Source organism: Macaca mulatta, chromosome 4 (assembly GCF_049350105.2).
Source record: "Macaca mulatta isolate MMU2019108-1 chromosome 4, T2T-MMU8v2.0, whole genome shotgun sequence".
Classification (NCBI taxonomy): domain Eukaryota; kingdom Metazoa; phylum Chordata; class Mammalia; order Primates; family Cercopithecidae; genus Macaca; species Macaca mulatta.
The window spans coordinates 154,361,783-154,388,784 of NC_133409.1; the positions used below are offsets into that span (position 1 = coordinate 154,361,783).

Sequence of the window (27,002 nt, forward strand, 5' to 3'; positions counted from 1 at the left end):
ACTTTAACTATGAAGCTGGAAGGAGGAAGAGAAGATTAGGGAAGGCTTCCAGGGAGAAACAACTTCCAAGCTAAGGTCTAGAGAATGAGACAGACCGGAAGTATGCAGACAGAACTGCTCGGAGGAGATAGGGCTTCCCTGGAAACCACAGAGATAGGGGGTACTGAGAAGCCCACAGAGAAGGTACCTGGCTGGATGTGTCTGGCAGTTGTAAGGTAAGGCAAGGCACTGGCACTTTCCCTGGAGTTGTCTCTTCTCTAGTCCAAGCGCGAAGTGAGCACACTACAGAGAGGCTGGAGGAAGAACCGCAGCTGATTCCAAACATAAATTAATCCTTCAGGCTGCGGGCGGCGGTTCAAGCCTGTAATCCCAGCACTTTGGGAGGCCAAGGAGGGAGGATCACCTGAGGATAGGAGTTCAAGACCAGCCTGACCAACGTGGCGAAACCCTGTCTCTACTAAAAATACAAAAATTAGCCAGGGCGTGGTGGTGCGCACCTGTAATCCCAGCCACTCGGGAGACTGAGGCAGGAAAATAGCTTGAACCGGGGAGGCAGAGGTTACAGTGAGCCGAGATCGTGCCGCTGCACTCCAGCCTGGGCGACAGAGCGAGATTCTGCCTCAAAAACAAACAAAATTAATCCTTCAGAGGAACTAGCAGAATCTGTCTTTAGTTACGAGCAGATTGCAAGGGTCGGACGTCCATTCGTTTGTTTGTAATAAAGAAGTATGTGTCATTAAAGTTTTCCTTTTGCTCGTGTCACTCATTGCTGTATCTGAGGCGCCTGGAGTACATTGTCCTCTCAATTACAGGGGAACATTGTTCTGTGGGCGGTTATCTCTAGCTCCGTGGTAAACAGAAGTGAAAGAGGAGAAAGAATGGGATTGATACGTAAGAACCATCCATACTGAACATTCGGAAAGGGATTCTCCTAAAAACTGTTCCCAGTGAGAATGAAAAGTGCTTGGCAGCGGTGGGATTCGAACCCACGCCCCCGAAGAGACTGGAGCCTTAATCCAGCGCCTTAGACCGCTCGGCCACGCTACCGTGGGTCGTGGGGGTTCCTTTCCGCACTTTCCCTAGTAGAGAATGTCGCCCCCTACGGCGTTTAAGGCCTATCTTTTTTCCCCATTGGGGAATGTTGCCCCCTACCGCGTTTAAGGTGTGTCTTCTTCCCACTACCTCTTCTTCTCTGGAGCTCCCTCCAGTGCCACCAGAGAACTTCGGGCTGCTGTTCAGCCGCGACACACCCCGACCCCAAACACTTTGCTGTCGCACTGATGGGAGCAGTGAGGAAGGAAACCGGCCGATCCTAGACGCCCGTCACTTGTGTCACCGATGTAAGAGGAAGCGGCCTCGCGGACCGAGAGTCCCAGGGGACGCTGTGGGTCGCAGGTTCGCTGTGGAAGGTGACGCCTGCCTGGAGTTCCGACGCTGCTGAGCGAGTTTCGAGTGGTTTGGCCGAGGGAAATCTACGAAAAAAGGGGGCGCCGTGCGAAAGAGCGCAGTTGTAGCTGTTTGTGAAGGTAAAAATTCAGAAGGTGACCCGCGGTCTCCGCAGAAAAGGCACATGACGGTTCAGTTTGAAACTCCAAGATTCGAATCATTTAGAAGTATAGTTGCTGCTGTACTATAATGCAATGAATTGATAAAGTTGTTCTTTGCGTTTCTCTTAGTGCAGGTGACAGCGCATCTGTCTCCTTGGCCCAAAATTTTGACTGAGTCCTAAAATAAAAACGCATTGTGCAAAAAATTATGACAGAAATAAGATCATAATAAAGCAAGCGGTGGAGTTTATTGTTTTGTCATTCATCTTCATTAAAATCAATGCTGACAGAAGTTTTTATCCAATATGCCTATGCCTATGAAAACTAGGCTGTCTTACAAATTCTTTGTGTGTGTGTGTGTGTGTGTGTGTGTGACGGAGTTTCGTTCTTGCTGCCCAGGCTGGAGTCCAATAGCGCGATCTCGGCTCACCGCAACCTCCGCCTCCTGGGTTCAAGCAATTCTGCCGCCTCAGCCTCCCGAGTAGCTGGGATCACAGGCATGCGCTACCATGCCCGGCTAATTTTGTATTTTTAGTAGAGATGGGGGTTTCTCCATGTTGGTCAGGCTGGTCTGAAACTCCCGACCTCAGGTGATCTGCCCGTTCCGGCCTCCCAAAGTGCTGGGATTACAGGCTTGAGCCACCGCGCCCGGCTGTCTTACAAATTCTTATACTTGAATTGTTCATACGGAATTTATTGCATAGTGCCTGGTGTTAATTTCCTGCGGCTACTGTAACAAATTATCAGAAACTGTGTGTCTAAAAGCAACAGATACGTATTCTCTTACAAGTCTGGAGGCCAGAAATCCACAATCAGTATGTGGGCCAAAATCAAGGTGTGGGCTGGGTCCAGCTCGCTCTAGAAACTCTAGGTAAAATCCTATCCTGGCCTTTTCCAGCGTCTGGTGGTTGCTTGTTTACTTATAGCCACATCTCTCCAGCCTTCAAGGTCAGCACCTACAAATATCCCTCTGCTTTGTCTTCATATGGCCTTCACCACCACCAAAAAAAAAAAAAAAAAAAAAAAAAAAAAAAAAAAGGGCTAATTCACTAAAAGTATCTCGTTAATACTGAAAGTTGCAGTACTCTTAGCAATACATTATTTCCTAAGGAAATTACTTTAGGAAAATTACTAAGAAAAAAGATTTCCAAAAAAGCAAAAGCAATATAGTCACTCCCTACTCTTTTTTTTTTTTTTTTTTTTTTTTGAGGCGAAGTCTCCCTGAGTCGCCCAGGCTAGAGTGCAATGGCGCTATCTCGGCTCACTGCAACCTCTGCCTCACGGGTTCAAGCGATTCTCCTGCCTCAGCCTCCTGAGTGGCTGGGACTACAGGCACCTGCCACCACGCCCAGCTAATTGTTGTATTTTTCATACAGACAGGGTTTCACCATATTGGTCAGGCTGGTCTCGAACTCCTGATCTTGTGATAAGCCTGCCTCGGCCTCCCGAAATGCTGGGATTACAGGCGTGAGCCACGGCGCCCAGCCTGCTCACGCCCTGCTCTTTCTCCTGGTCTCACTTTCCTTTGTTCCTCCGTATTCCCCAAGGTAGGCGCGCCTCTTTTCTCACTTGCTGTGTCAATCTGGGCTCTCTGCCTGGTTCTCTCAGTCCCTCACAACAGCAATAATCTCCTCTCCACTATCAAGGCTATATTCTCCTACCAGTTCTAGATCTCTGAGAACAAGATGGCCGAACTAGAGGGAGACTAACCACTTTTTGACAGCTTTAACCTTCAAGGACACAGAGCAACGGTGCCCTCCTGCTAGGTGCTAATTGGTTCAATGTTTCATCAGCTGCATCTTGGTCCATCAAAGGCATCAATCCAGAGACTGATTTTCTCTCTGGTGTTTGCATTCCTGCACGATAAACTAGAAGGGTGAAATCAAAATAGAAAAATGGCAGAAATTATTTGAAAGTGACGATATCAACCAGTGAGCACCAGGAATCCATTAACCCGTTCAACAAGTACTGACTGAATGCCTACTCCGTGCCTGGGCACTGAATATTCAGGATGAACGCTGACACCGGCGGTCCTCACTCTCACAGCTAGGAGGAAAGGCAAACTGATTAAGCGATTGCAAGTCATCATCGTGACTGAACTGGTGCTGGGACACGCAGCTCGGGATTGGAACTTAGTGTCGATCTGGAACAGCCTGCTTGGAGAAATTTACGAATGCACTGGGGAATGGGGTGGAGGTAGGAGGTTGGAGCGAGACAAGACTGGCGAGAAGTCTGAAAAGAGAAAGACAATTTGGGTTGTAGGGGGGCCGCTGGCGGGATTGAACCCGCAACAGAACTACGCCCACAACCCCTCTCTCTCCATAGAATCCCTACCTCCCGGAGGAAAGACTGAGAATCCTGAAGGAGTCAGGAATGAGAAGGACAAAGGAGAAAGAAAAGAGTAGGAGGGTTTCTCCCACAGTCCCCGCGGATCAGTTGCGTAGGTGGTGGAGGTCCCTGACAGCTGCAGCTGCCTGGTCATTGCTGGATCTGTGATTCTAAAATTCTGAGCAGTAATGAGCCCAAGCGTGCACCTGAGGAAAGAGTAAGGGCACGCAGAGTCATAACAAAGTATGTATGTATTTGAGCCAGGGCCTCGCTTTGCCACGATCAGAGCTCATTGCGGCCTCGAACTTCTGGGCTCAAGAGATCCTCCTGCCTCAGCCTCCAAGCAACTGGAATTACACGCACAAGTGACCGTGCCTAGCTTTTCTCTTTCTTTCTCTTTCTTTTCCCTTCTCTCTCTCTCTCTCCCCCCACCCCCCAACCCTCTCTCTTTTTGGTAGAAACGGGGGTCTCGCTTTTTTGTCCAGTTTGATCTCGAAATCCGAGGCTTCAAGCGACCCTCCCGCCTCCACCAGAAGGACGAATGTAAACCAGACACGAATATGTCCCTGTTCCCCGGCCCTGGCGAGGCACTTGCTAGTATCCTCTATCCAACTGCCGGCTGAATGTGTTCTCTCTAGGAATCGAGGAGGACTGCCTTTCTCGCTGGTTCTGTTTCAGTCCGGATCCCACAGCTTCAGTCCAACAGGTTTGCTTTGTTTGATAGGCTGGCCATGAGAGTGAGATTTGGAGCTATCCTCACAGATTCCTGGAAGTTGAACGGAGATCTCCGATGAGTCCTCTCTTTAGAGCTAAACTGATTCCCCAGGACCTACCAACTTGAGAAATTTTCTGGGAAGCACGTATGTACCTGTACGGACTTGTCAGCAACTGCCATATATAAGGAACTCTAATTCCAGCTTTACTGTGCATGACAAGAAAGCTTGAAATTGAAATCTTGATGCCATCCCATAGGTAACCGAGATTTTCCAGGTTTATACATAGTTCAGAATTCAAAGTTCTGAACAATCTAAGAGCTTTCACACCTCTGCGCTTTTGCTTCTCCTGATCGCTTGTCCTGGCATGCTGGTTTCCATTTTGTTCCCTAATGAACATCTTGTTCATTCTTCAAAGCCCACTTCAGATAGGGTCTTCTCCACCCCACCTCCAAATCTCCCTCTCTTTCTCACACACACACACGCCATTGTATTTTTCCACACTTCATTTTAGCAGGTGACTCTTTCTGCCCACTAGAAAACTTATTCACACTATCTGTCTTCTTCATTCCCTAAGTACCCGTGAGAAGAATGATGATGATGATAACATTAATAACACGGATTTGGATAATTGGCAGACTGCTTTTGTGTATTATGTTATTGACTCATCACAACTTTATATAGTAAATACTATAATACTTTTATTCCCATTTTACAGTTGAGAAAATCGGGATTTGGGGGGTGTTGAGAGGTGAGATTTGTGTCTTGGTCGTTTTTCATTTTCCATAGTGACTAGTGTAGTACAAGCCTACGGGCTCTCAATATTTATAGATTGATTCATTGACCCTAGCTGTTGACTTTTTTTTGTTTTTGTTTTTGTTTGTTTGTTGTTAGCAGTCATTCACATTCTCTTTCCTCCTCTTGTCCTGATGCATATTTTGGTTTTATTTTTTCGACTTTCTCTCTGAGTTGACGAGTAATCAGTAGCAAGTCTGGTGAATAAACGGAACCTACTGTGCCAAAATGCAAAATCAGGAAATTTTTTTTTCCTGTGAACAATGAGTAATAGCTTATATGAGAAGGAAAGAAAATGGTAGCATTGGAAGAAGAGTTCTTCATCTCTAATCCAATTAGCTTTATGTGGAAAATGAAGGAAAACAAAAGAAAAAAAAGAGGCATTAATCAAGATAAATTAACCCAGACAGTTCCTTTCACAGGGGTCCCAACCAGACTGTTTTCCAATAGCAGAGGCATAAAAACTAATGAAGCAAGAGATTCTTGCTGCACATAGAGGAGACAACGTGTGATATCATGAGAAGAGCGTGTGTTCAAGCAGTGATCACCACCAGGCCTAGAGGGTTGAATTCCTATGAAACATTAGATTAAAAGACTTCCGTATATACAGGAATTTTACAAACCATATTACTTTTATGTCTATGTCAAAATAAAATTTCTTAGTCAAATTGATCTTATGTATGTGTCAAAGTTTATTAATTCAAGGAGAGAACTGACAAGATGACAAAAGAGTGTCCCATCTCAAGGAAGTTTTGGAAACTGTGAATGTATGGGGGAAGAGAAGAGAAAGGGCAATTAATTAGAAAAAGTCCTGCTTCATTTAACTTGATCATAAAAACATCACGTCCTGGCCGGAGGCGGTGGCTCACGCTTGTAACCCCGGCACTTTGGGAGGCTGAGGCGTGTGGGTCACTTGAGGCCAGGAGTTCGAGACCAGCCTGGCCAACATGGTGAAACCCCCGTCTCTAATAAAAATACAAAAATTAGCCAGGAGTGGTAATCCCAGCTACTCGGGAATGCCTGTCATCCCAGCTACTCAGGAGGCCGAGACAGGAGAATTGCTGGAACCCAGGAAACCGAGGTTGCAGTGAGCTGAGATCAGGCCACTGCTCTCCAGCCTGGGCGACAGAGAAAGACTCCATTTCAAAACAAACAAACAAAGAAATCACACCTTCCATTTGACAGTGAAAGAATATCAGGAGCACCATGATTTTTCTTTGGAAACTTGTAGAGAAGTCATACGTGCCCATATCTTACCAGATATAAGAAAGAAATAATAAGCAGTACATCTGGGGCTGCTCTTTAGACAGACCAAGAAACAAAGATTCATGCCTCAATACTGTCAGACAGGAGCCAGTCAGCACAGAGTCACCAAACCTTGACAGGAGAGAAACAAAAGTCTGCTTTTTCTCCAGTAGTTACCGGTAAATTTATCAAATGTGCATTCAGAGATGATGCTGAATGCATTGTTCGCCTGTTTCTCAGTTTTGTGACAGCAGGTTTTAATTTAATTTAATGTGAAATTAAACCTTCTCCTATCCTCTCTTAGGAAAAAACATGATTTGTACGTTCATAGGGGAAGAAAGGTTGAAGTGCTTGAGAGATGAAGCAATCCCGAAACTGCTTTGGCCCAGAACATTAAATTACTGTGTAGGTATTTCTAGGGCTATCCCCTAGCTCCCAGCTGGAGCAGCGTGGAATTTACAGAAAAATCCGAGGAAGATAGACTGGTTGTCTAAACCACCGAGGTTCTAGCAGCTTCAGAAGCTTGAACACAGCGATCAAATCTTCCAGAAATGACTTCCCCATTTCTTCTCTGTCATCTTCATAACTGTCTTTTCAAAAGGTTATGCTACTCTCAGCTAACTCCTAATCGATTGTCTCTGGAATTTCCCGCTTACTGAATCACCCAATTGAATGAGTTAAAAATGTTAAAGCGCTTACTTAGAACAATGCCGGACACTCGGTCTACGCTAGATTAAGTATTCATTAATAAATGTTTTAAAATAACTGAAAATTACATCGCTTGTCATTTTGTACCTGGAGTACCAAAGCAAGAACGGGGTTTCTATGCAGAAAATACCTCAGATGAAAATTGAAAGTTAACTTATGCACAATTTGCTGTCTGCTCAGAGATTTCGTTCCTGGATGAAAGAATTTGTAGGTTAAAACAAAAAGCTTCTTTCCCTGACCGGGAATCGAACCCGGGCCGCGGCGGTGAGAGCGCCGAATCCTAACCACTAGACCACCAGGGAAGTTACAAACATCTTACTAAAATACTTTTATGAAGCCAGAACTCGACACACATGCACACAGTTGACTTTTCCTAGTTTTCCAACGAATTAGTGCGAGATCATGCCCTCGTATTCACCGACCTCTTGTTTTGCACAACCAATAAAATTTGGACAGCAGAGGGCGTGGAAACGCCGTAACAGTAATCTGGGAGGTTCGTAACTGGATGATGGAACGTGCTCTGTTTCAATATGTGCATTCAACCGGGAATAAATTGTAACATTAATTTGTAATTGCCTTTTTGCTTTTCTTTGCATAAAGTAGTGAACCATATGAAGAACAAAGTAATTTTTTAATTTGTCTTTGGTTCCTTCGGAGTACTTGTCTTTGTGGTTTTTTTAAAATAAATACCAAATAGTAAATAAAAAAATGAGTAATAAATTGATTAGGCCTAATTTCCAAGCAACGTGGGCGGAGCCGAAATAGCTCAGTTGGGAGAGCGTTAGACTGAAGATCTAAAGGTCCCTGGTTCGATCCCGGGTTTCGGCAGAAAAGCGCCTACATTTTGAGCCCACGGCAATATAAATACTGAACTTTCCTTCTACAATACAGAAACACTCCTTAGAACCTAAAATGGGGGCACATTTTTCTCAGATTCATAAAGGAAATCCAGGAACACTGTGGGATACGTTTGTTTCTGTAGCAGAACTCTAGGTATGGGTTTCAACATCTCACTAGATAAAAGACGAAAAGTTAAACGTGCTGAAAGAAGTTTAATCTTGAGCAATACCAATTACATTTTATTTTCGACCTATGTTCCCTCAATAAATATTTATTAAGTGAATTGTTATTGTTATGCCTGCGTCTAATTGAAGAGACAACCTGAACAGGCTGAGTATGAGTAACGAGGCTATTTATTCACTCGGGTGCGAGCGGGCTGAGTCCGAAAAGGGAGTCAGCGGAGGGTGGTGGGATTGGAGCCAGTTGTATAGGTTAGGGGTAAGCAGTGGAAAGTTACACTTAGGGGCCGTTTATTGCGGGCAGGGTAAGAATGTCACAAGGTACATTATCACAAGGTAGGAAGGGTCACAGAGCACAGTGTCACGAAGTTGATTGATCAGTTAGGGTAGAGCATGTTAAAATGGTAGAAGGTCGCAAAGTTGGCTAATCGGTTAAGATAGGAATTGTTTTTCTTCTTTTGTAGTTTTCCTGTTGTCCCAGACTTTCTGGCTCCAGGATACCTACTGGATGTACACGTGTGGGTCACAGGGTCACAATGGCTTGACCATAGCACAGCCTGCTCCGAGGAAAAGGATAGAGAGAGGCACGTCTGGTGAACTGAAGGAAAGGTTCCTGGAAGAAAGAGCCCGCTGAGCTGTTGAAAGAGTGGCTCCTTGCTATAGGTGGGGGAGGGGCGGGGTGGCTGCTGAGCTGTGAAAGGGAGGGAGCCAGCATATTCCCTCAGCCACCTTTTTTGCTAAACTCCTAATTTGCTAGCTCTTGGCATATTCAACCCGTCTTCCTACTCGGAGGAATGGTCTCTCGTTTCCAAGTCTATTTAATATTCCATCTGAGCTTTTGACCCCTCTACCCATTCCATTTTGCTCTATGCTTGTGTCTTTCATCTCTCTCCTCCTTACCTGCCTCTATTCAAACTACAGAATGTCTAAATCTCCATCTTTGGACAACAACAATGGAACACATGACCTTATGCATTATCCTCAGACACTTTCCTTCCACTCAGCACTAAATCTGTTGCAAGAACAATGTTTACCTCATTATTTGCTCATTGGCTGAGGAGGTCTGCCTTCCAATCCCAGGAAACCATTACCATTAACTTTCCAACTTTCAAATGTCTTGGCTCTTTTTGGTCCTATACTTAATTTTGCACAGTATAACAACCTATTGACAATCCTTCCTTTATGAAGCAGCCCTCCTTTGGACTCTGGGACTTTGAAGGAGCCTCGTTGTCTGGGGTGACACCCAAGGTTCATCATCTCACAGCCACAGAGATCAAGGACCTGGACACACAAAGAGTGAGGTTAAGAGTGGAAATTTAACAGGTGAAAGAAAGGAAATATCTCTCTGCTACAGAGAGCGGTCCCGGAAAAATGGGTTGCTGAAATGTGGTGAAATGCAGGGGTTTTTACAGATGAGCTAGTGGGGAGATGGCGTCTGACCTACACAGGGCACGAAAAACCCAGTTAGGACCAGGTGTGCCAACTGCATAGGGTGTGAACCTCTGGCAGCCCTCACCCCAATCTGTTATTATGCAGGTGAGTTCTCTGCCTGAGCTTCTCCATGTTGCCCGTTTCTTTCTTACTATACACATGCTAACAAAAAATGGAAGGTGGAGCCTCATGGTGGACATGCCTGGCCTTCTGGTAGACCTTTTCTGTCGGTGCAGCTGCCAGCTTTCCCCCATTCAAGTTTCCAGCTTCCTTATCTATGTCTGCAGCTCCATCTTTCAGGCTGCTCTTTGTCAGAAAGGGAATAATTTCTAGGGCTGCTTTTTGTTAGAAGAGAAGTTCTGCCGAGGACTCTTTTGCCCTATCTACCTAAGCAATTTCTTTGTATCTCTTGTAACAACTTGACTCTCCATTATTTTTCTCCATACTCTCTCACTGTTCCCTTTCAGCTCCCCGTCCCTCCAATGTTAATGACTTTGGTCTTTTTTTAAATTAAATGTTTAATTTTTAGGTAGTCGTAGATTCACATGCAGCTATAAGAAATAATACAGAGAGATTCTTTACCTGCTTGCCCCCAATGGTAACATCTTGCAAAACTATAGTACAAAATCACAATCAGGATATTGATATTGATAAAGTCAAGATGCAAAACATTTCCATCACCACAAGGATTCCTTATTGCCCTTTTACAGCCACACGCGCTTCCCTACTGTCCCTGCTTCAACCTCTGGCAACTACTAATCTTTTTCACTTTTATGATTTTGTCATTTCAAATACGTTATAAAAATGGAATGATACATTATGTAACCTATTAGGATTGGCATTTTGCACTCAGTGTAATTCTCTAAAGATTCATCTAGGTTGTTCAGCATCAACAGTTCATTCTTTTTTCTTGCTCAATAGTATTCTGTGGTATGAATTTACCAGTTTGAACGTTCTCACCTGCTGAAGGAAAGTTGAGTCATTTTCAGCTTTTGATTTTTACAAATAAAGCCACCATAAACATTTGTATACTGGTTTTAGTGTTAATATAAATCTTTGTTTATCCAAGATAAATGTCCAAGAGTGCAGCTGCCGGGTGGTATGGTACTTGCACATTTAACTTTTTAAGAAACTGCCAACTGTTTTCCAGAACAGCTACATTTCATTCCCACCTACATGTATACAGCCTCATCAGCATTTGGTTGTTGCCACTATTTTAATTTTAGTCATTTTGATAGATGCATAGTGATATCTCACTGTGGTTGTAATTTGCATTTCCCTAATGCTAAGGATGTTGAAAACGTTTTTATGTGCTCATCTGCCATCTGTGTATCTTCTTCGGTGAAATGTCTCTTTCGGTGTTTTATCCAATCCGGTAAGAATAGCTGTGTACATGCCGGGCGCGGTGGCTCACGCCTGTAATCCCAGCACTTTGAGAGGCCGAGGCGGGCGGATCACGAGGTCAGAAGATGGAGACCATCCCGGGTAACATGGGGAAACCCCGTCTCTACTAAAAACACAAAAAATTAGCCGGGCGTGGTTGCAGGTGCCTGTAGTCCCAGCTACTCAGGAGGCTGAGGCAGGAGAATGGCCTGAACCCGGGAGGGGGAGCTTGCTGTGAGCCGAGATGGCACCACTGCACTCCAGCCTGGGCAACAGAGCTAGACTCCGTCTCAAAAAAAAAAAAAAAAAAAGAATACTTGTGTACAGGTTTTTATGTGAGAAGTTCCTGAAAAAGCTGGAAGTTCAAAACTTTTCCAAATCTCTGTCTTAGATTATGAAGTTGTCATGCCATGCAATTTGTTTTTTAAAAGAATTATTTAGTGATACTTCTTAAAGCAATGTAAGGAAGACTATTCAGGACTATCGGGATAGGCAGGGACCACTGCAAGGAGGTCTTGCAATAAGGGAAAGAGATTGGCCTCAATTCTGAATATAGCATGGGCAAGTGGGAATTTATAGCCAAGGAGCAGTGTGTGACGGTCAGTGGACGGGACTAAGAGAAAACCTCAGAGGTAAGGGAAATTCTGGCTAAACAAACCTAACAGGATTCTTGCTGAAGACAGGCCAAGGTAATCAGACATCAATCATCTGGGGGATGGTGGAGAGAAATGAGGAGCCTGATCAGAAATGGAGGTCAATTAAACATAGATGATATAGGGGTTCTTGCTAAACGGACTTGGCAGTGTTCTTTGCTAAAACTGGACGTTACAAAGAAGTGCATAGATGGGCCTAGCAGAAGATTCAGAAGCCTGACTAAAGTTTGGCCAAGCGAATAATCTTTGTTAAATTCTTATGCAACTTCATTTGCAAAGTGCAATACAGACTACTGTCTTGTTGTTTGAAGAAAGGAAGAACGCAACATTGAGAAATTTCCAAGATCATAAGCCACTAACGAGTTTCTTCCGGCTCTCACTGACTGAATCACTATTCCCTGGGGGGGGGGGGGGGGGGAAGGAAGATCGAGCAAAAGGTAGCATATACCAGTCCCACCAGTGAACTCACGTGGTCTTCTGTATGCAAAAATAATGCTGTTGATTTTTAAAAAGAAATCCTGAAAAGGGAAGTTAAAAGAGACCGGGTCTCGTCGGTCCCGGGCGGAACCGCAGGCGTTGCTCGCAGGCGCGGTCCCACCGCCGCCCAACACGGGGAGTTTGACCTGCTCCGTGTCCGGCCTGGGCCTGGTCCCCCCCTCCTTAGACAACCTGGTACCCCCGGGCTCCCCCGGGAGTCCCATGTTGGTGCCAGGCCCGGTGCGGACGCCCGCTCCACACAGCGCCGTAGCCCCGAACCCCCGAGCACCCACGATCCGCCGACCTCAGCCTCCCGGGGAGCTGGGATTACAGGCGCGCGCCACCGCGTCCGGCGCTTGGTTTGGTGGCACCGCGATCTTGGAGGCTGCAACTGCCGACTGCGTGTGCTGGGAGGCGGGATCTGTGCAGCGGTTTCGTCGCCGCCCAGCCGGCTGCCGCTCCAGATTGCCAGAAATGCCTGGTAGAACTAGCTGAAGACACCGCAGAAAGCACTGGCAGAGAGATGAATGAGCATCCCTTACTATGTTGTCCTCGGAACCTTTACAAAAAAGTCAATTAAACAAATAGCTGTAAATTTAATAAGGGAAAGAGTGAAGGACTGTGTTGAGTGGGTTTCACAGACTTCAATATGTATATGAAATCACCTGGGGATCTGGCTAAAATGTGGAGTTCTAACGCTGTAGGTCTAGGATGGGGTCTAGGTATTCTGCATTTGTGAGGAACTCCCAGGTTAGGCCAGTGTTGCTGATCAGCAGCCCATGCTGCAAGTGACAAGGTTGTTGATGCTTTGGGACCTGATAGTTCTACAAGTTCTTGTCACATCATTATGATATTAGAACATTGAAGAGAAAAGAAAAGAAAAGACAGAAAGAAAAGTAAATAAATAAATTATTATTATTATTATTATTATTATTATTATTATTATTGAGACGGAGTCTTGCTCTGTGGCCCAGGCTGGAGTGCAGTGGCGCCATCTCGGCTCACTGCAAGCTCCGCCTCCCGGGTTCTCGCCATTCTCCTGCCTCACCCTCCCGAGTCTGGGACTACAGGCACCCGCCACCAAGCCCGGCTAATTTTTTTATTTTTAGTAGAGACGGGGTTTCACCGTGTTAGCCAGGATGGTCTCGATCTCATGACCTCGTGATCCGCCCGCCTGGGCCTCCCAAAGTGCTGGGATTACAGTCATGAGCCATTGCACTCGGCCTAAATAAATATATTTTAAAAAAGAATAGAGACATGAGATCTCAACTCTGACTGAGAGTTAAGATTTACTCATAAGTTCTTCCATAGGTGTAATGGCAGGGTACTGTGTACAGAATCACCAATACAGGCACCTAATCTGCACAAGAATGGCTTACTGGATGAGGTGCTACCTGAAATATATCTTAAAGATAAGCTATAATTAGGCACATAAAGAAGGGCATGGAAAAATTTTTACCATCAAGTCCTGGCAGAAGCAAAGCTAAAAAGGTATGAATGCCTGGGAAAATTACTAGTTCCTAGTTCAAGTAGAGCTGAGCAGAAAATCAAAGGTTCATGGACCAAAGTAAAAAGATGAAGCAGTGGCTGCTCCGGCCTGTAATCCCAGCACTTTGGGAGGCCAAGACAGGAGGATTACCTGAGGTCAGGAGTTCCAGACCAACCTGGACAACATGGTGAGACCCCACACACACACACACACACACACACACTAAAAACACAAATAAATTAGCCAGGTGTGGTGGCACACGCCTATAATCCCAGCTACTTGAGAGGCTGAAGCATGAGAATCGCTTGAACCCTGGAGGCAGAGGTTGCAGTGAGCTGAGATTGTGCCACTGCACTCCAGCTTGGGTGACAGAGTGAGACTCCATCTAAAAACAAAAAACAAAACAAAACAAAAAGGATAAAGATGAGGCCACAAAGGAAAAAATAGTTACTTTGTGTAGTATACAGTCTCCAAAAACTGACCTCAATGCAGCATATTTTTCAGTAGGTACACCCTTTTATAGTCCATTCCCACAGTGAATCTTGGCTGACATAACAAAATTATTTCATTGAGGTGATACTGTGCCAGTTCCAGGGCTAAACCATATGAAATTTCACATCTTCTCACTTGGTTTTTTGGAATGCTAAATCTTGGGATACTCCCTCTCAGAGTCTAGTCACCATGCTGTGAGAAACCCAAGCCACATGAAAAGGCCAGTTTCATTCTCCTACATGTGACTAACCAATTATCCCAGCACATTTGTTGAAAAGGTGTCCTTTCCCCATATTATGTTTTTGTTTGCTTTGTGGAGATCAGTTGGCTGTAAGTATTTGGGTTTATTTCTGGGATCTCTACTGTTCCATTGGTCTATGTGCCTATTTTTATACCTGTACCATGCTGTTTTGGTGACAATGGCCTTATAGTATAGTTTGAAATCAGATAATGTGATGCCTCCAGCTTTGCTCTTTTTGCTTAGTCTTGCTTTGGTTATGTGGCCTCTTTTTTGGTTCCATATGAATTTTAAATTGTTTTTTTCTAATTCTGTGAAGAATGATGGTGATATTTTGATGGGAATTGTATGGAATTTATAGATTGCTTTTGGCAGTATGATCATTTTCACAATATTGATTCTATCCATCCATGATCATGAGATGTGTTTCCATTTGTTTGTGTCGTCTATGGTTTCTTTTAGCAGTGTTTTGTAGTTTTACTTGTAGAGGTCTTTCATCTCCTGGGTTAGGTGTATTTCTAAGTATTTTAATTGTTTTTACAGCTATTGTAAAAGGGTTTGAGTTCTTGATTTGATTCTCCACTTGGTGGCTGTTGCTGTATAGAAGAGCTACTGATTTGTGTACATTAATTTTGTATCCAGAAACTTTACTGAATTATTTTATCCATTCTAGGAGCTTTCTGGAGGAGTCTTTAGGGTGTTCAAGGTAAACAATCATATCATCAACAAATAGTGAGTTTGAGTTCCTCTTTACTGATTTGGATGCCTTTTTCTTTCTCCTATCTGATTGCTCTGGCTAGGACTTTCAGTACTATGTTGAGGAGGAGTGGTGACAGTGGGTATCTTTGTCTTGTTTAGGTTCTCAGAGGGAATGCTTTCAACTTTTCCCCATTCAGATTATGTTGCCTGTAGGTTTGTCATAGATGGCTTTTATTACGTTGAGGTATGTCCCTTGTATCTCAATTTTGCTGAGAATTTTGATCATAAAGGGATGCTTGATATTGTTGAATGCTTTTTCTGCATCTATTGAGATGATTGTGTGGTTTTTGTTTTTAATTCTGTTTATGTGGTGTATCACATTTATTGCCCACATACTTGTGTATGTTAAACCATCCCTGCATCCTGGTATGAAACCCACTTGACCATGTGGATTATCTTTTTGATATGTTGTTGGATTTGGTTAGCTAGTATTTTCTTCAGGAATTTAGCATCTATATTCATCAGGGATATTGGTCTGTAGTTTTCTTTTTTGATTATGTCCTTTCCTGGTTTTGGTATTAGGGTGATACTGACTTCAGAGAATGAATTAGGGGGGGTTCCCTCTTTCTCTATCTTGTGGAATAGCGTCAATAGGATTGGTACCAATTCTTCTTTGAATGTCTGGTAGAATTCTGCTGTGAATCCATCTGGTCCTGAACTTTTTTTTGTCGATAATTTTTTTGTTTGTTTGTTTGTCTTTTTAGACGGAATTTCACTTTGTCACCCAGGCTGGAGTGCAGTGGCATGATCTTGGCTCACTGCAGCCTCGCCTCCTGGGTTCCAGTGATTCTCCTGCCTCAGACTCCTGGGTAATTGGGATTACAGAGGCTTGCCACCATGCCCAACTAATTTTGTATTTTTAGTAAAGACAGAGTTTCACCATGTTGGCCAGGCTGGTCTCCAACTCCTGACTTCAGGTGATCCATCTGTCTTGCCCTCCCAAAGATATTACAGGCATGAGCCACCGTGCCTGGCCTGGTAATTTTTTCTTTTCTTTGTTTTTTGAGACGGAGTCTCACTCTTGTTGCCCAAGCTGGAGTGCAATGGTGTGACCTTGGTTCACTACACCTCCGCCTCCTGGGTTCGAGCGATTATGTTGCCTCAGCCTCCCGAGTAGCTGGGATTACAGGCACCCGCCACTATGCCTGGCTAATTTTTTGTATTTTTAGTAGAGACGGGATTTCCCCATGTTAGCCAGGCTGGTCTCGAACTCCTGATGTCAGGTGATCCACTCACCTCAGCCTCTCAAAGTGCTGGGATTACAGGCATGAGCCACCATGCCCAGCTTGGCCTGGTAATTTTTTAATTACCATTTTAATCTCCCTGCTTGTTATTTGTTCAGCATATTTGATTCTTCCTGATTTAAGCTAGGAGGGTTGCGTCTTTCTAGGAATTTATCCGTCTCTTCCAGGTTTTCTAGTTTATGCTTATAGAGGTATTCATAGTAGCCTTGAATGATCTTTTGTATTTCTGTGGTGTCAGCTGTAATATCTCCCGTTTAATTTTTTATTGAAGTTATTTGGATTTTCTCTCTTCTTTTCTTGGTTAATCTTGCTAAAGGTCTATCAATTTTATTTATCTTTTCAAAAAATCATATTTTTGTTTTATTTATCTTTTGTATCTTTTTTGGTTTGTTTCAATTTCATTTAGATCTTGTTTATTTCCTTTCTTCTGCTGTGTTTGAGTTTGCTTTGTTTTTGTTTCTCTAATTCCTTGAGGTGGGACCTTAGGTTGTCAGTTTGTGTTCTTTCAGTCTTCTTGATGTAGGTGTTTAGGGTTATGAACTTTCCTCTTAGCACTGCCTTTGCTGTTTCCCAGAGGTTTTAATAGGTTATCACTACTGTCGTTCAGTTCAAGGAATTTTTAAATTTCCATTTTGATTTCATTTTTCACCTAATGTTCATTCAGGACCAGGTTATTTAATTTCTATGTATTTGCATGGTTTTGAAGGTTCCTTTTGGAGTTGATTTCTAGTTTTATTTCACTGTACTCTGAGAAAGTGCTTGATATAATTTGAATTTTCTTAAATTTATTGAGGCTTGTTTTGTGGCCTATCATATGGTTTATCTTGGAGAAAGTTTCATGAGCTGTTGAATAGAATGTGTATTCTGCAGTTGTTGAATGGAATGTTTTGTATATATCTGTTAAGTCCATTTCTTCCAAGGTATAGTTTAAATTCATTGCTTCTTTGTTGATTTTCTGTTTTGATGAGCTGTCTAGTACCGTCAGTAGAGTATTGAAGTCCCCCACTGTTACCATGCTGCCATCTATCTCATTTGTTAGGGCTATTAAGTAATTGTTTTATAAATTTGGGAGCTTCAGTGATAGGTGCGCACACGTTTAGGATTGTGATATTTTCCTGTTAGCCAAGGCCTTTTACCTTTACATAATGTCTCTCTGTCTTTTTTAACTGCTGTTGCTTTAAAGTTTGTTTTGTCTGGTGTAAGAGTAGCTACGCCTGCTCAATTTTGTTGTCTGTTTGAATGAAATGCCGTTTTCCACCGCTTGTTGTTGTTGTTGTTGTTGTTGTTGTTGAGACGGAGTCTTGCACTGTTCAGCCCAGGCTGGAGTGCAGTGGAGCGATCTTGGCTCACTGCAAGCTCCGCCTCCCGGGTTCACGCCGTTCTCCTGCCTCAGCCTCCGGAGTAGCTGGGACTACAGGCGCCCACCACCACGCCCGGCTAATTTTTTGTATTTTTAGTAGAGACGGGGTCTCACCGTGTTAGCCACGATGGTCTCGATCTCCTGACCTGGTGATCCGCCCGCCTTGGCCTCCCAGCGTGCTGGGATTACAGGCGTGAGCCACCGCGCCCGGCCTCCACCGCTTCTTAAGTTTATGTGAGTCCTTACGTGTTATGTGAGTCTCTTGAACACAGCAGATGGTTGATGAATTCTTATCCATTATGCAGTTCTACATCTTTTCAGTGGAGCATTTAAGCCACTTACATTCAATGTTAGTATTGAGATGTGAAGTAGTATTCCATTGATCATGCTATTTGTTGCCTGTGTACCCGGGTTTTTTTATTTTTGTTTCTGCTTTTTAAATTGTATTTTTGTTTTATAGGCCCTGTGAGATTGATGCTTTAAATAGGTTCTGTTTTGATGTGTTTTCAGGATTTGTTTCAAGAGTTAGAGATTTTTTTTTCTTTTTTTTCTTTTTTTTTTTTTTTTTTGAGCCGGAGTCTCGCTCTGTCGCCCAGGCTGAAGTGCAGTGGCGCGATCTCGGCTCACTGCAAACTCCACCTCTCGGGTTCATGCCATTCTGCTTCAGCCTCCTGCGTAGCTGGGACCACAGGTGCCCGCCACCATGCCTGGCTAATTTTTTTGTATTTTTAGTAGAGACGGGTTTCCCCGTGTTATCCAGGATGGTCTGGATCTCCTGACCTCATGATCCTCTCGCCTCAGCCTGTCAAAGAGCTGGGATTACAGGCGTGAGCCACCACGCCCGGACAAGATTTGGAGAACCTTTCAGCAGTTCTTGTAGTGGTGGCTTGGTAGTGGCGAATTCTCTCAGCATTGGTTTGTCTGAAAAAGACTATCTTTCTTTCATATATGATGCTTAGTTTTGCAGGATACAAATTCTTGGCTGATAATTGTTTTGTTTGAGGAGGCTGAAGATTTGGCCCCAATCCCTTCTAGCTTGTAGGGTTTCTGCTAAGAAATCTGTTGTTAATCTGAAGGTTTTACTTTATCGGTTACCTGGTGGTTTTGTCTCACAACTCCGAAGATTCTTTCCTTTGCCTTAACTTTAGATAGCCTGATGACAATGTGGCTAGGCGATGATCTTTTTATGATGAATTTTCCAGGTGTTTTTTGTGCTTCTTGTGTTTGGATTTCTAGGTCTCTAGCAAGACCAGGGAAGTTTTCCTCGATTATTCCCCCAAATATGTTTTCCAAACTTTTAGATTTCTCTTTACTCTGGAACGCCAGTTATTCTTAGGTTTGGTCATTACATAATCCCAGACTTCTTGGAGACTTTGTTCATACTTTCTTATTTTTTTTCTTTGTGTTTGTTGGATTGGGTTAATTCAAAGACCTTGCCTTTAAGCTCTGAATTTCCTTCTTCTACTTGTTTGATTCTATTGGTGAGACTTTCCAGAGCATTTTGCATATCTATATATGTGTCCAATGTTTCCTGAAGTTTTTATTGTTTTTTATTTATGCTATCTACTTCATTGAATAGTTCTCCCTTCACTTTTTTTTTTTTTTTTTCCCGGATAATAAGTCTCATTGTGTTGCTCAGGCTGCAGTACAGCCACATGATCTCAATTCACTGCAACCTCCGCCTCCCGAGTTCAAGCGATTCTCCTGCCTCTCGGCCTCCTGAGTAGCTGGGATTACAGGTGCATGCCACCACGCCCAGGTAATTTTTGTATTTTTAGTAGAGATGGGGTTTCACCATGTTAGGCAGGCTGACCTCAAACTCCTGACCTCAAATGATCTGCCCACCTTGGCCTCCCAAGGGATTACAGATATGAACCACTGCACCTGGTCTCTCCCTTCACTTCTCGTATCATATTTTGGATTTCCTTGTGTTGAGCTTCACTTTTCTCTGGTACCTCCCTGATTAGCTTAATAACTAACCTCCTGAATTCTTTTTCAGGTAAATCAGGGATTTCGTCTTGGTTTGGATCCACTACTAGTGAGCTAGTGCGATTTTTGGGAGTGTTTCCTTCAGATTAACAATAGATTTCTTAGCAGAAACCCTACAAACTAGAAGGGATTGGGGCCCAATCTTCAGCCTCCTCAAACAAAACAATTATCAGCCAAGTGTTTCTGCTTCCTTCAGAGGATCCGTGGGTCCTCTTGGGTTTGCTGATTTATTCCTGCAGTCGTTCTGGAGCTAAAATTCATGATGGGGGCCTCCACAGGCTGCTCCGTCCGTTCAAGTCAGAGGTGCAATCTAGTCCTGTCTCTCGTCTGCCATGATGCTCCCAATTCACTCCCAATGGTCAATTTTCAGGCTTCAATTTGCTCAGCCTCTCAATGGCATTTGGCCCAGTTGATATTCTCCCTTTATGAAAACACATTCCGGCCGGGCGCGGTGGCTCGCGCCTGTAATCCCAGCACTTTGGGAGGCCGAGGCAGGCAGATCACGAGGTCAGGAGATTGAGACCATCCTGGCTAATACGGTTAAACCCTGTCTCTACTAAAAATACAAAAAATTAGCTGGGCGTGGCGGCGGGCGCCTGCAGTCCCAGCTACTTGGGAGGCTGAGGCAGGAGAATGGCGAGAACCCGGGAGGCGGAGCTTGCAGTGAACCGAGATGGCACCACTGCACTCCAACATGGGCGACAGAGAGAGGCTCTGTCTCGAAAAAAATAAAATAAAATAAATAAATAAGAAAAAAAAAGAAAACATACTCCTCATTAGACCCCTGAGGGTCTTCTATCACAAAATCCCTGAGTGTTAATGAAAGATCTGAAGTATACCAGCCTCAGGTTTACGAGATGACCTCTTTTAATCTTTTTCACAGCAGAAAGGAAATCATAACTTCCTTGAGTGTTGCTAAAATTGTTTTATTATTCAGGGAGAAGCAGTCTCATGACCCAAAGAATGAGTATCTGAAAAGAAAGAATAGCCATTGGCAATCATCCTGTTACCTCCAATCACTTATAAGCCATTATTGTCTATCAGAAACCGTCCATTTTTATCTGTTAAGCCAGACGTTGTCCTTGAAGCTCACTGGGACCTCTTAATTCTTTATTCTTTTCATAAATAGTGTTTCCCCAAACTTTGGTGAACCAGTTGCTTTTGGTGTTCAACTTTTTAGGGAGCCAACTGAGACATAGCCATACCAGACCCTTCCACCCCCCAAAAAACATAAATCCAACATAATTATATAATATATAATATATACATGTATTACTTTAACATAAAATTTTAAAAACAGATGTTTGAAATTATGTATCATTCTGTAATATTTGCTTTTCCATTGCATAACTGTTATTATTTAAACAAAATAATAGGACTAGTTAATAATGGCAATTAGTAGTAATTTATAGTAGGGCTAATTACATAAATAATATGTTTGGGAAAAATATAACAATATGTTTTTATTATTTTTATCTGTTCTCATGCAGTGATTTAACTTTTTAAAACTCTTTATTGGATATTTAAGTCTCATAGGCTATATTATTTCAACTTTAAGGTACGTTAATAAAGGAAAAACATAAATACAAAAATGTAAAATACAATAAGAATGTAAAAGAAGAACATAACTACAATAAAACTACTTAAGCAGATATTACCTATATTTAATGAAAAAAAAATGGCATTTCTTTCTGTTCCATGAAACAATTGAGTATCTTTACCCTTTCTGTTTCTTTTTCCAATATTTTTTCTGTGATCTGTCTGCAACATTTAAGACATCTTTATTTTCTTTAATATAGTGGTAATACTGAATACAGTCAAAGATAAAATTCACTTTGAATTGCAGCTCTGCTCTCTTACCAAGCCCATATTACTTAGATTCCTGGTATCATTCTAGTGTGATAAAATCACACTAAATATCGTCTCAACAAAAGCATTTGAGCATTGAATACTCAGTATCTAACTTACTAGCAATAGCAGGCTGTTGCAGCAAGCTGAGATCGCACCACAGTACTCCAGCCTGGGCAACAGAGGGAGACTCCATCTCAAAAAAATACATAAATAAAATGAAATAAATAAATAATAAACTTGGGAAGCAAAGCTTGGATTACAAATAAATTGTATTTTTAGCAAGAGATTGATAAAGTCCTATTTAACTTGCATTCTGAAGCAGTCTTTTAAAAAAAAAAAGAATCTTTTCTTAGTGTATGAATCTTTATGTCACAATCTACATAACATAACATTGTTAAAATTAATGGGAGGCTATTGTTTTGGAATGAACTCCTGCACTAGGTTCCAACAGACCAGACCAAACCAGAAGGGAGTCACTTGTGCAGGGTACCAAGTGATCAAACTGAACTTTAAAATGGGTCAGTTTTCTAAAAAACAGGAGATTCACAGCAACCAGTAGAAAAGGGTCCAGTCTACCTCAGCCAGCATGATAAGGAAGTATTCTCTGCTTTAACCTACAAGGAAAGTCACTTTGAAATTACCAATCCACTTATTGTTCCTTGTTTGCAGTTTCTTCAGCCTTTTCTACCTATAAACTTCATCTCCTCATCAGAGCACCTTCTTATTTCGTAGATGAGATGCTGCCTGATTCATAAATTGCTAATAAAAGTTGATCTGATCTTTAACCTAAATGTGTTGAAATTTTGTTCTTTGACAACATCAAACAAATGAAACTGTAAATTTCTGTTTTACGGTAGTTCTTTTCTCTATTCTCACTCTTAAAATATTTTCAAATTAGAGAATAGCATTCCTCTTGTCCCACACTTTGAAAATATGATTTTACACCAAGTAAACATTTTAACATCTATCCTATGGCCAGCAATAATGATAGTCAACTTTAGACATTTCTAAGGAGGCTACCTCCTTTCGTTTCTATAAAGTGAAAAATCTTATTGTTTCTGCACATTTTGAGGAAACTAAAAAGTGACCATAAAACTCAATAAGCCATGAAAGCCTCAATATCACCAGTAAGCAAATCACAGTCCTTCTTAGCAGTGTTGTTTGTTTTGTTTTGTTTTGTTTTGTTTTGTTTTGTTTGAGACGGAGTTCCCCGCTTGTTGCCCAAACTAGAGTGCAATGGCGCGATATCGGCTCACAGCAACCTCTGCCTCTGGGGTTCAAGTGATTCTCCTGCCTCGGCCTCCCGAGTAGCTGGGATTACAGGCATGTGCTACCACGCCCCGCTGATTTTTTGTATTTTTAGTAGAAACGGGGTTTCACCATTTTAGCCAGGCTGGTCTCAAACTCCTGACCTCAGGTGATCACCCGCCTTGGCCTCCCACAGTGCTGGGATTACAGGCCTGAGCTCTCATGCCGGGCCTCTCAGCAGTGTTGTGAACAACGTGTGCAGAACAGTTCACATGTAAGATATTTTCATTTTCTTTGGTAAAAAGTTTATAGTCTGAATGGAATTTGCCAAAATTTACATTTGCACTGTCTGCCAAATATGCAGATAGATGAGCAAGGTCTAACTTGTAGTTGACCAACGTATCAATGATTATGTTTCAAGTGGTTTCATTAAGTCTTCATACATACCAAGAAAGATGATTTTCAACATCAGCTGGTCATCTGATAGAATCAGCTCTCCACTGCAAGAGATCAATATGTGGTATCCGAATTTCCTCTTGTTCACCTAGGAGATGCAACCTCTGCATCAGGAAATAGAGTAATTAAGGAAGCCATAAAATAATGTGTGTTCTTTTCTAATATTCTGCCCAATGCTATTTTCTTGTATTTATTTTTAATTTTAATTTTCTTTAAGGTCTGCTTGTAAGCAAACCCAATGCTATTCTCTACAGAGTGTTGGCGTCACTTTTGGGAGACAAAAACTCTTTAGATTGGTTCACAAGTTCTTGCCTCTCATCCCAGACTGGAGAGATGCAGTGTCCCTGTGTACTTTCACATCCAAATCTGTTTTGAATTTTGCGTAGTATGCTCCGTTTTGATTCTATATTCTCCAAATCCAGTCCTTCTATCTGTCATTCAAGTAACAGTCTGTTTAGACTTTTTCAGTGCTATCTGAGTTATGCTGGCATTCGCATGATAATCGTTCTCATTTTCGTTATCTAAACTCTAAAAATCTGGCCATAGTATTCACAATGTTAAAAATTAAACTGGCCGGGCGCGGTGGCTCAAGCCTGTAATCCCAGCACTTTGGGAGGCCAAGACGGGCGGATCACGAGGTCAGGAGATCGAGACCAAACTCCGTCTCTACTAAAAATAAAAATAAAAAAAACTAGCCAGGCGAGGTGGCGGGCGCCTGTAGTCCCAGCTACTCGGGAGGCTGAGGCAGGAGAATGGCGTGAACCCGGGAGGCGGAGCTTGCAGTGAGCCGAGATCGCGCCACTGCACTCCAGCCTGGGCGACACTCCAGCCTGGGCGACAGAGTGAGACTCCGTCTCAAAAAAAAAAAAAAAAAAAAAAAATTAAACTAAGGCCGGGCGCGGTGGTGCAGGCCTGTAAACCCACCACTTTGGGAGGTCGAGGCGGGCGGATCACTTGAGGTCAGGAGTTCCAGACTAGCCTGGCCAACGTGGTGAAACCCCGTCTCTACTAAAGATACAAAAAATTAGCCGGGAGTGGTGGTGCAGGTTTGTAATCCAGCTACTCGGGAGGCTGAGGCAGGAGAATCGCTTGAACCCTGGAGGTAGCGATTGCAGTGACCCGAGATCACGCCATTGCACTCCAACCTGGGCGACAAGAACGAAACTCCGTCTCAAAATAAATAAATTAATTAATTAAATTAAACGAGCACTATCTCAATACAAACTAGCACTATGTAGACACGACAGTCTACAGTCAAAGATCGAGTGTTACGCTCACGATTACAAACGCTAACATCGCGCATTTAAGTCGCCTCACTCAGAGAGATGCACGGTCCAAGGTTGTCACCATCAGGGGCCAGGGGAAAAACGGCCACAACTACAAAAGTGGGATAACCTAAGCCCTATTATCCATTGACAATAAAATCAGTGTTACTTTCAGTCCTGGGGCAGGGGTGGGAACAAGGGTGGGGTTGTCACTTTTTGTGTGTGTGTAATCTCTCCAACCTATCGCCAAAAACCGAAAGCCCAGACTTTTCACATCCCAGGTAGGGTTTTCCTGGGAGGTGGGTCTTTGAGTGCTAAACCTCGGATAATCCCCTGGCAAACAAAGTCAGTGGAGAAGATAAGCTTTTCACCCCTTCCTGCTTATTACGACCGCTCTCACATCCTAGCAGATGCCCAAGAGTTTGCACCAAGAGCGCCATATTCTTTACACCATGAAGTTGCATTTGTCCAAATCCCTTTGGACTTCCTCAAGACCGAGAAGGAGGCGTGATCGGGGAAGACTGCAGTGGGTTGAAAAGCCAATGGGACTTGGGGAGGTATTTTCTTAAAACAGACGGCCTTACAAGAAGTTGGGAGGTATTTTCTTAAAACAGGCGGCCTTACAAGAAGTTTGCTGTACATTAGGATAGCCTTACAAGAAGTTTGAGCGTATGAGATAGCGACAGGTGGAGACGCCTGTCAAAGGAGGTTGTTTTGTTGTTTAAGATAGTAAAAGCTTCAATGCTTCCCGATGGGAAACACTGGATCACTTTTCCTGTGGGAAAGAACCGGTATGGAGGGAGAGAGGAAACAGGCTGGTTTCCTGTTCTCTCCAGACAAAATGGATGGACGCCCGTGCAGGTTAAGTGTCAGGTTTCTGGACAGGACGTTTAGGAAATTTTCTACTTGAGGTGAGAAGTGGGGAGTCATCAGCTCAGAATAAGAGGGCAAAAGCAGCGGATCAGCAGCGACTTTCTTCATCTGATTCAAGTTTTGGGAGCTGTTGAGCTTTTAAGAGGTTTCATAAGAATATTTTATCTTATAAATTTAAAATAAAGGTAATGTAGACATTAAAAAGTTTAAATGAAGTAAAAATCAGTGTTGAAAACACGTGACGAAAACCTTTTGCTGTCTGCCTCCTTAGCGCAGTAGGCAGCGCGTCAGTCTCATAATCTGAAGGTCCTGAGTTCGAACCTCAGAGGGGGCAGCTGCTATTTTGTCCCCAACTTAAAAAACTAACCGTATTTGTTCATTATATAATTATCTCTATAATTGCTTGGCCCCGTATATGTTGTCAAACAAATGAAGTCTCAACTCTCTAAGTCCCGACGGATTATCAAGTTCCAGTAAATCTCTTTTAGTTTTTGTAGTACCATCTCTTTCCAGAAGGCATACTGTTTTGTCCAAGTTCCTCTGATCTCAATTCCCTCTTGGGACAGTATCCTCCTACCGGTGCAACTTAATCTATTGAAAAAATGAATAGACAGATGAAAACCTGATACTCAATTTGTTATGGCAGCCCTAGGAAACTAACACGCTATCCCTTCTCTCACCAACCTCCCATCACGTCACCTCAAGCTGTTTTATTTTCTTCATATAATTTTTGCTATATAAAGTTTCCTTGTTCTTTTATTTTTTAACGTCTTTATTGTCTGTTGCCCACCCATCCTCCTAGATTGTAAATTCCGGTAGAGACTGAATTTGTTTTATCCACTTCTATATTTTCAGTGCCTAGTACAGTATCTGATAAACAAGTATTTCTCAAATCAATCACTTAATTTGCATATTAAATGTTATGGTTTTCTTTCCATGCTTCCTGTCACTATCTTACTGCACAAAATCAACATTTCAAACTTAGATTATTTGCAATCATTACCCCAGCATTACACATACTGAAATTCATCTTGCAGGCTATACCTCTCTGGCCCAGTTTGTGCTGGAAAAAGAGAGGGCTCTCATTAGGCATCTCCTCCAAAATGTCTGGACTTTAAGGGTCTGTATTTCAGGACAGCTCTCTTAACAGTTCATTCTGGGGTCGGCTTAAGGAAATGTTTTATAGGGAACATCTTAACAGTGTCTTCTGGACCCTAGGCCTCTGGTTCCAGAAGTCTGCAGCTAACCACAGTTAAGGAAATGCTGTTAGATTTGGGAGAAGCCTAAGAGCTAGGTTGTCTGGCTGTTCAGGCAGCTCTTCAGAAACTGCTTTATCTTTATTGGAGCCATCACAATTCAGAGTCTGTTCCTCTCCTTTGCAGAATCAGACACTATTTTTATTTTATTTATTTATTTGTATTATTTATTTTGAGTCTCGC

General features: G+C 42.9%; 4 non-coding genes across 4 annotated transcripts; 2 read left to right on the top strand and 2 right to left on the bottom strand.

Annotated features, from left to right (window-relative positions):
* Nucleotides 1-965: 965 nt before the first annotated feature.
* TRNAL-AAG (transfer RNA leucine (anticodon AAG)) lies at nt 966-1,047 on the bottom strand. The gene has a single exon. It is a non-coding gene; the product is annotated as a tRNA-Leu (tRNA).
* A 6,519-nt stretch (nt 1,048-7,566) lies between these two features.
* Nucleotides 7,567-7,638, bottom strand: TRNAE-CUC (transfer RNA glutamic acid (anticodon CUC)). The gene has a single exon. It is a non-coding gene; the product is annotated as a tRNA-Glu (tRNA).
* A 453-nt stretch (nt 7,639-8,091) lies between these two features.
* Nucleotides 8,092-8,164, top strand: TRNAF-GAA (transfer RNA phenylalanine (anticodon GAA)). Its single transcript has one exon. It is a non-coding gene; the product is annotated as a tRNA-Phe (tRNA).
* Nucleotides 8,165-25,824: 17,660 nt separating this feature from the next.
* TRNAM-CAU (transfer RNA methionine (anticodon CAU)) lies at nt 25,825-25,897 on the top strand. Its single transcript has one exon. It is a non-coding gene; the product is annotated as a tRNA-Met (tRNA).
* Nucleotides 25,898-27,002: the final 1,105 nt, after the last annotated feature.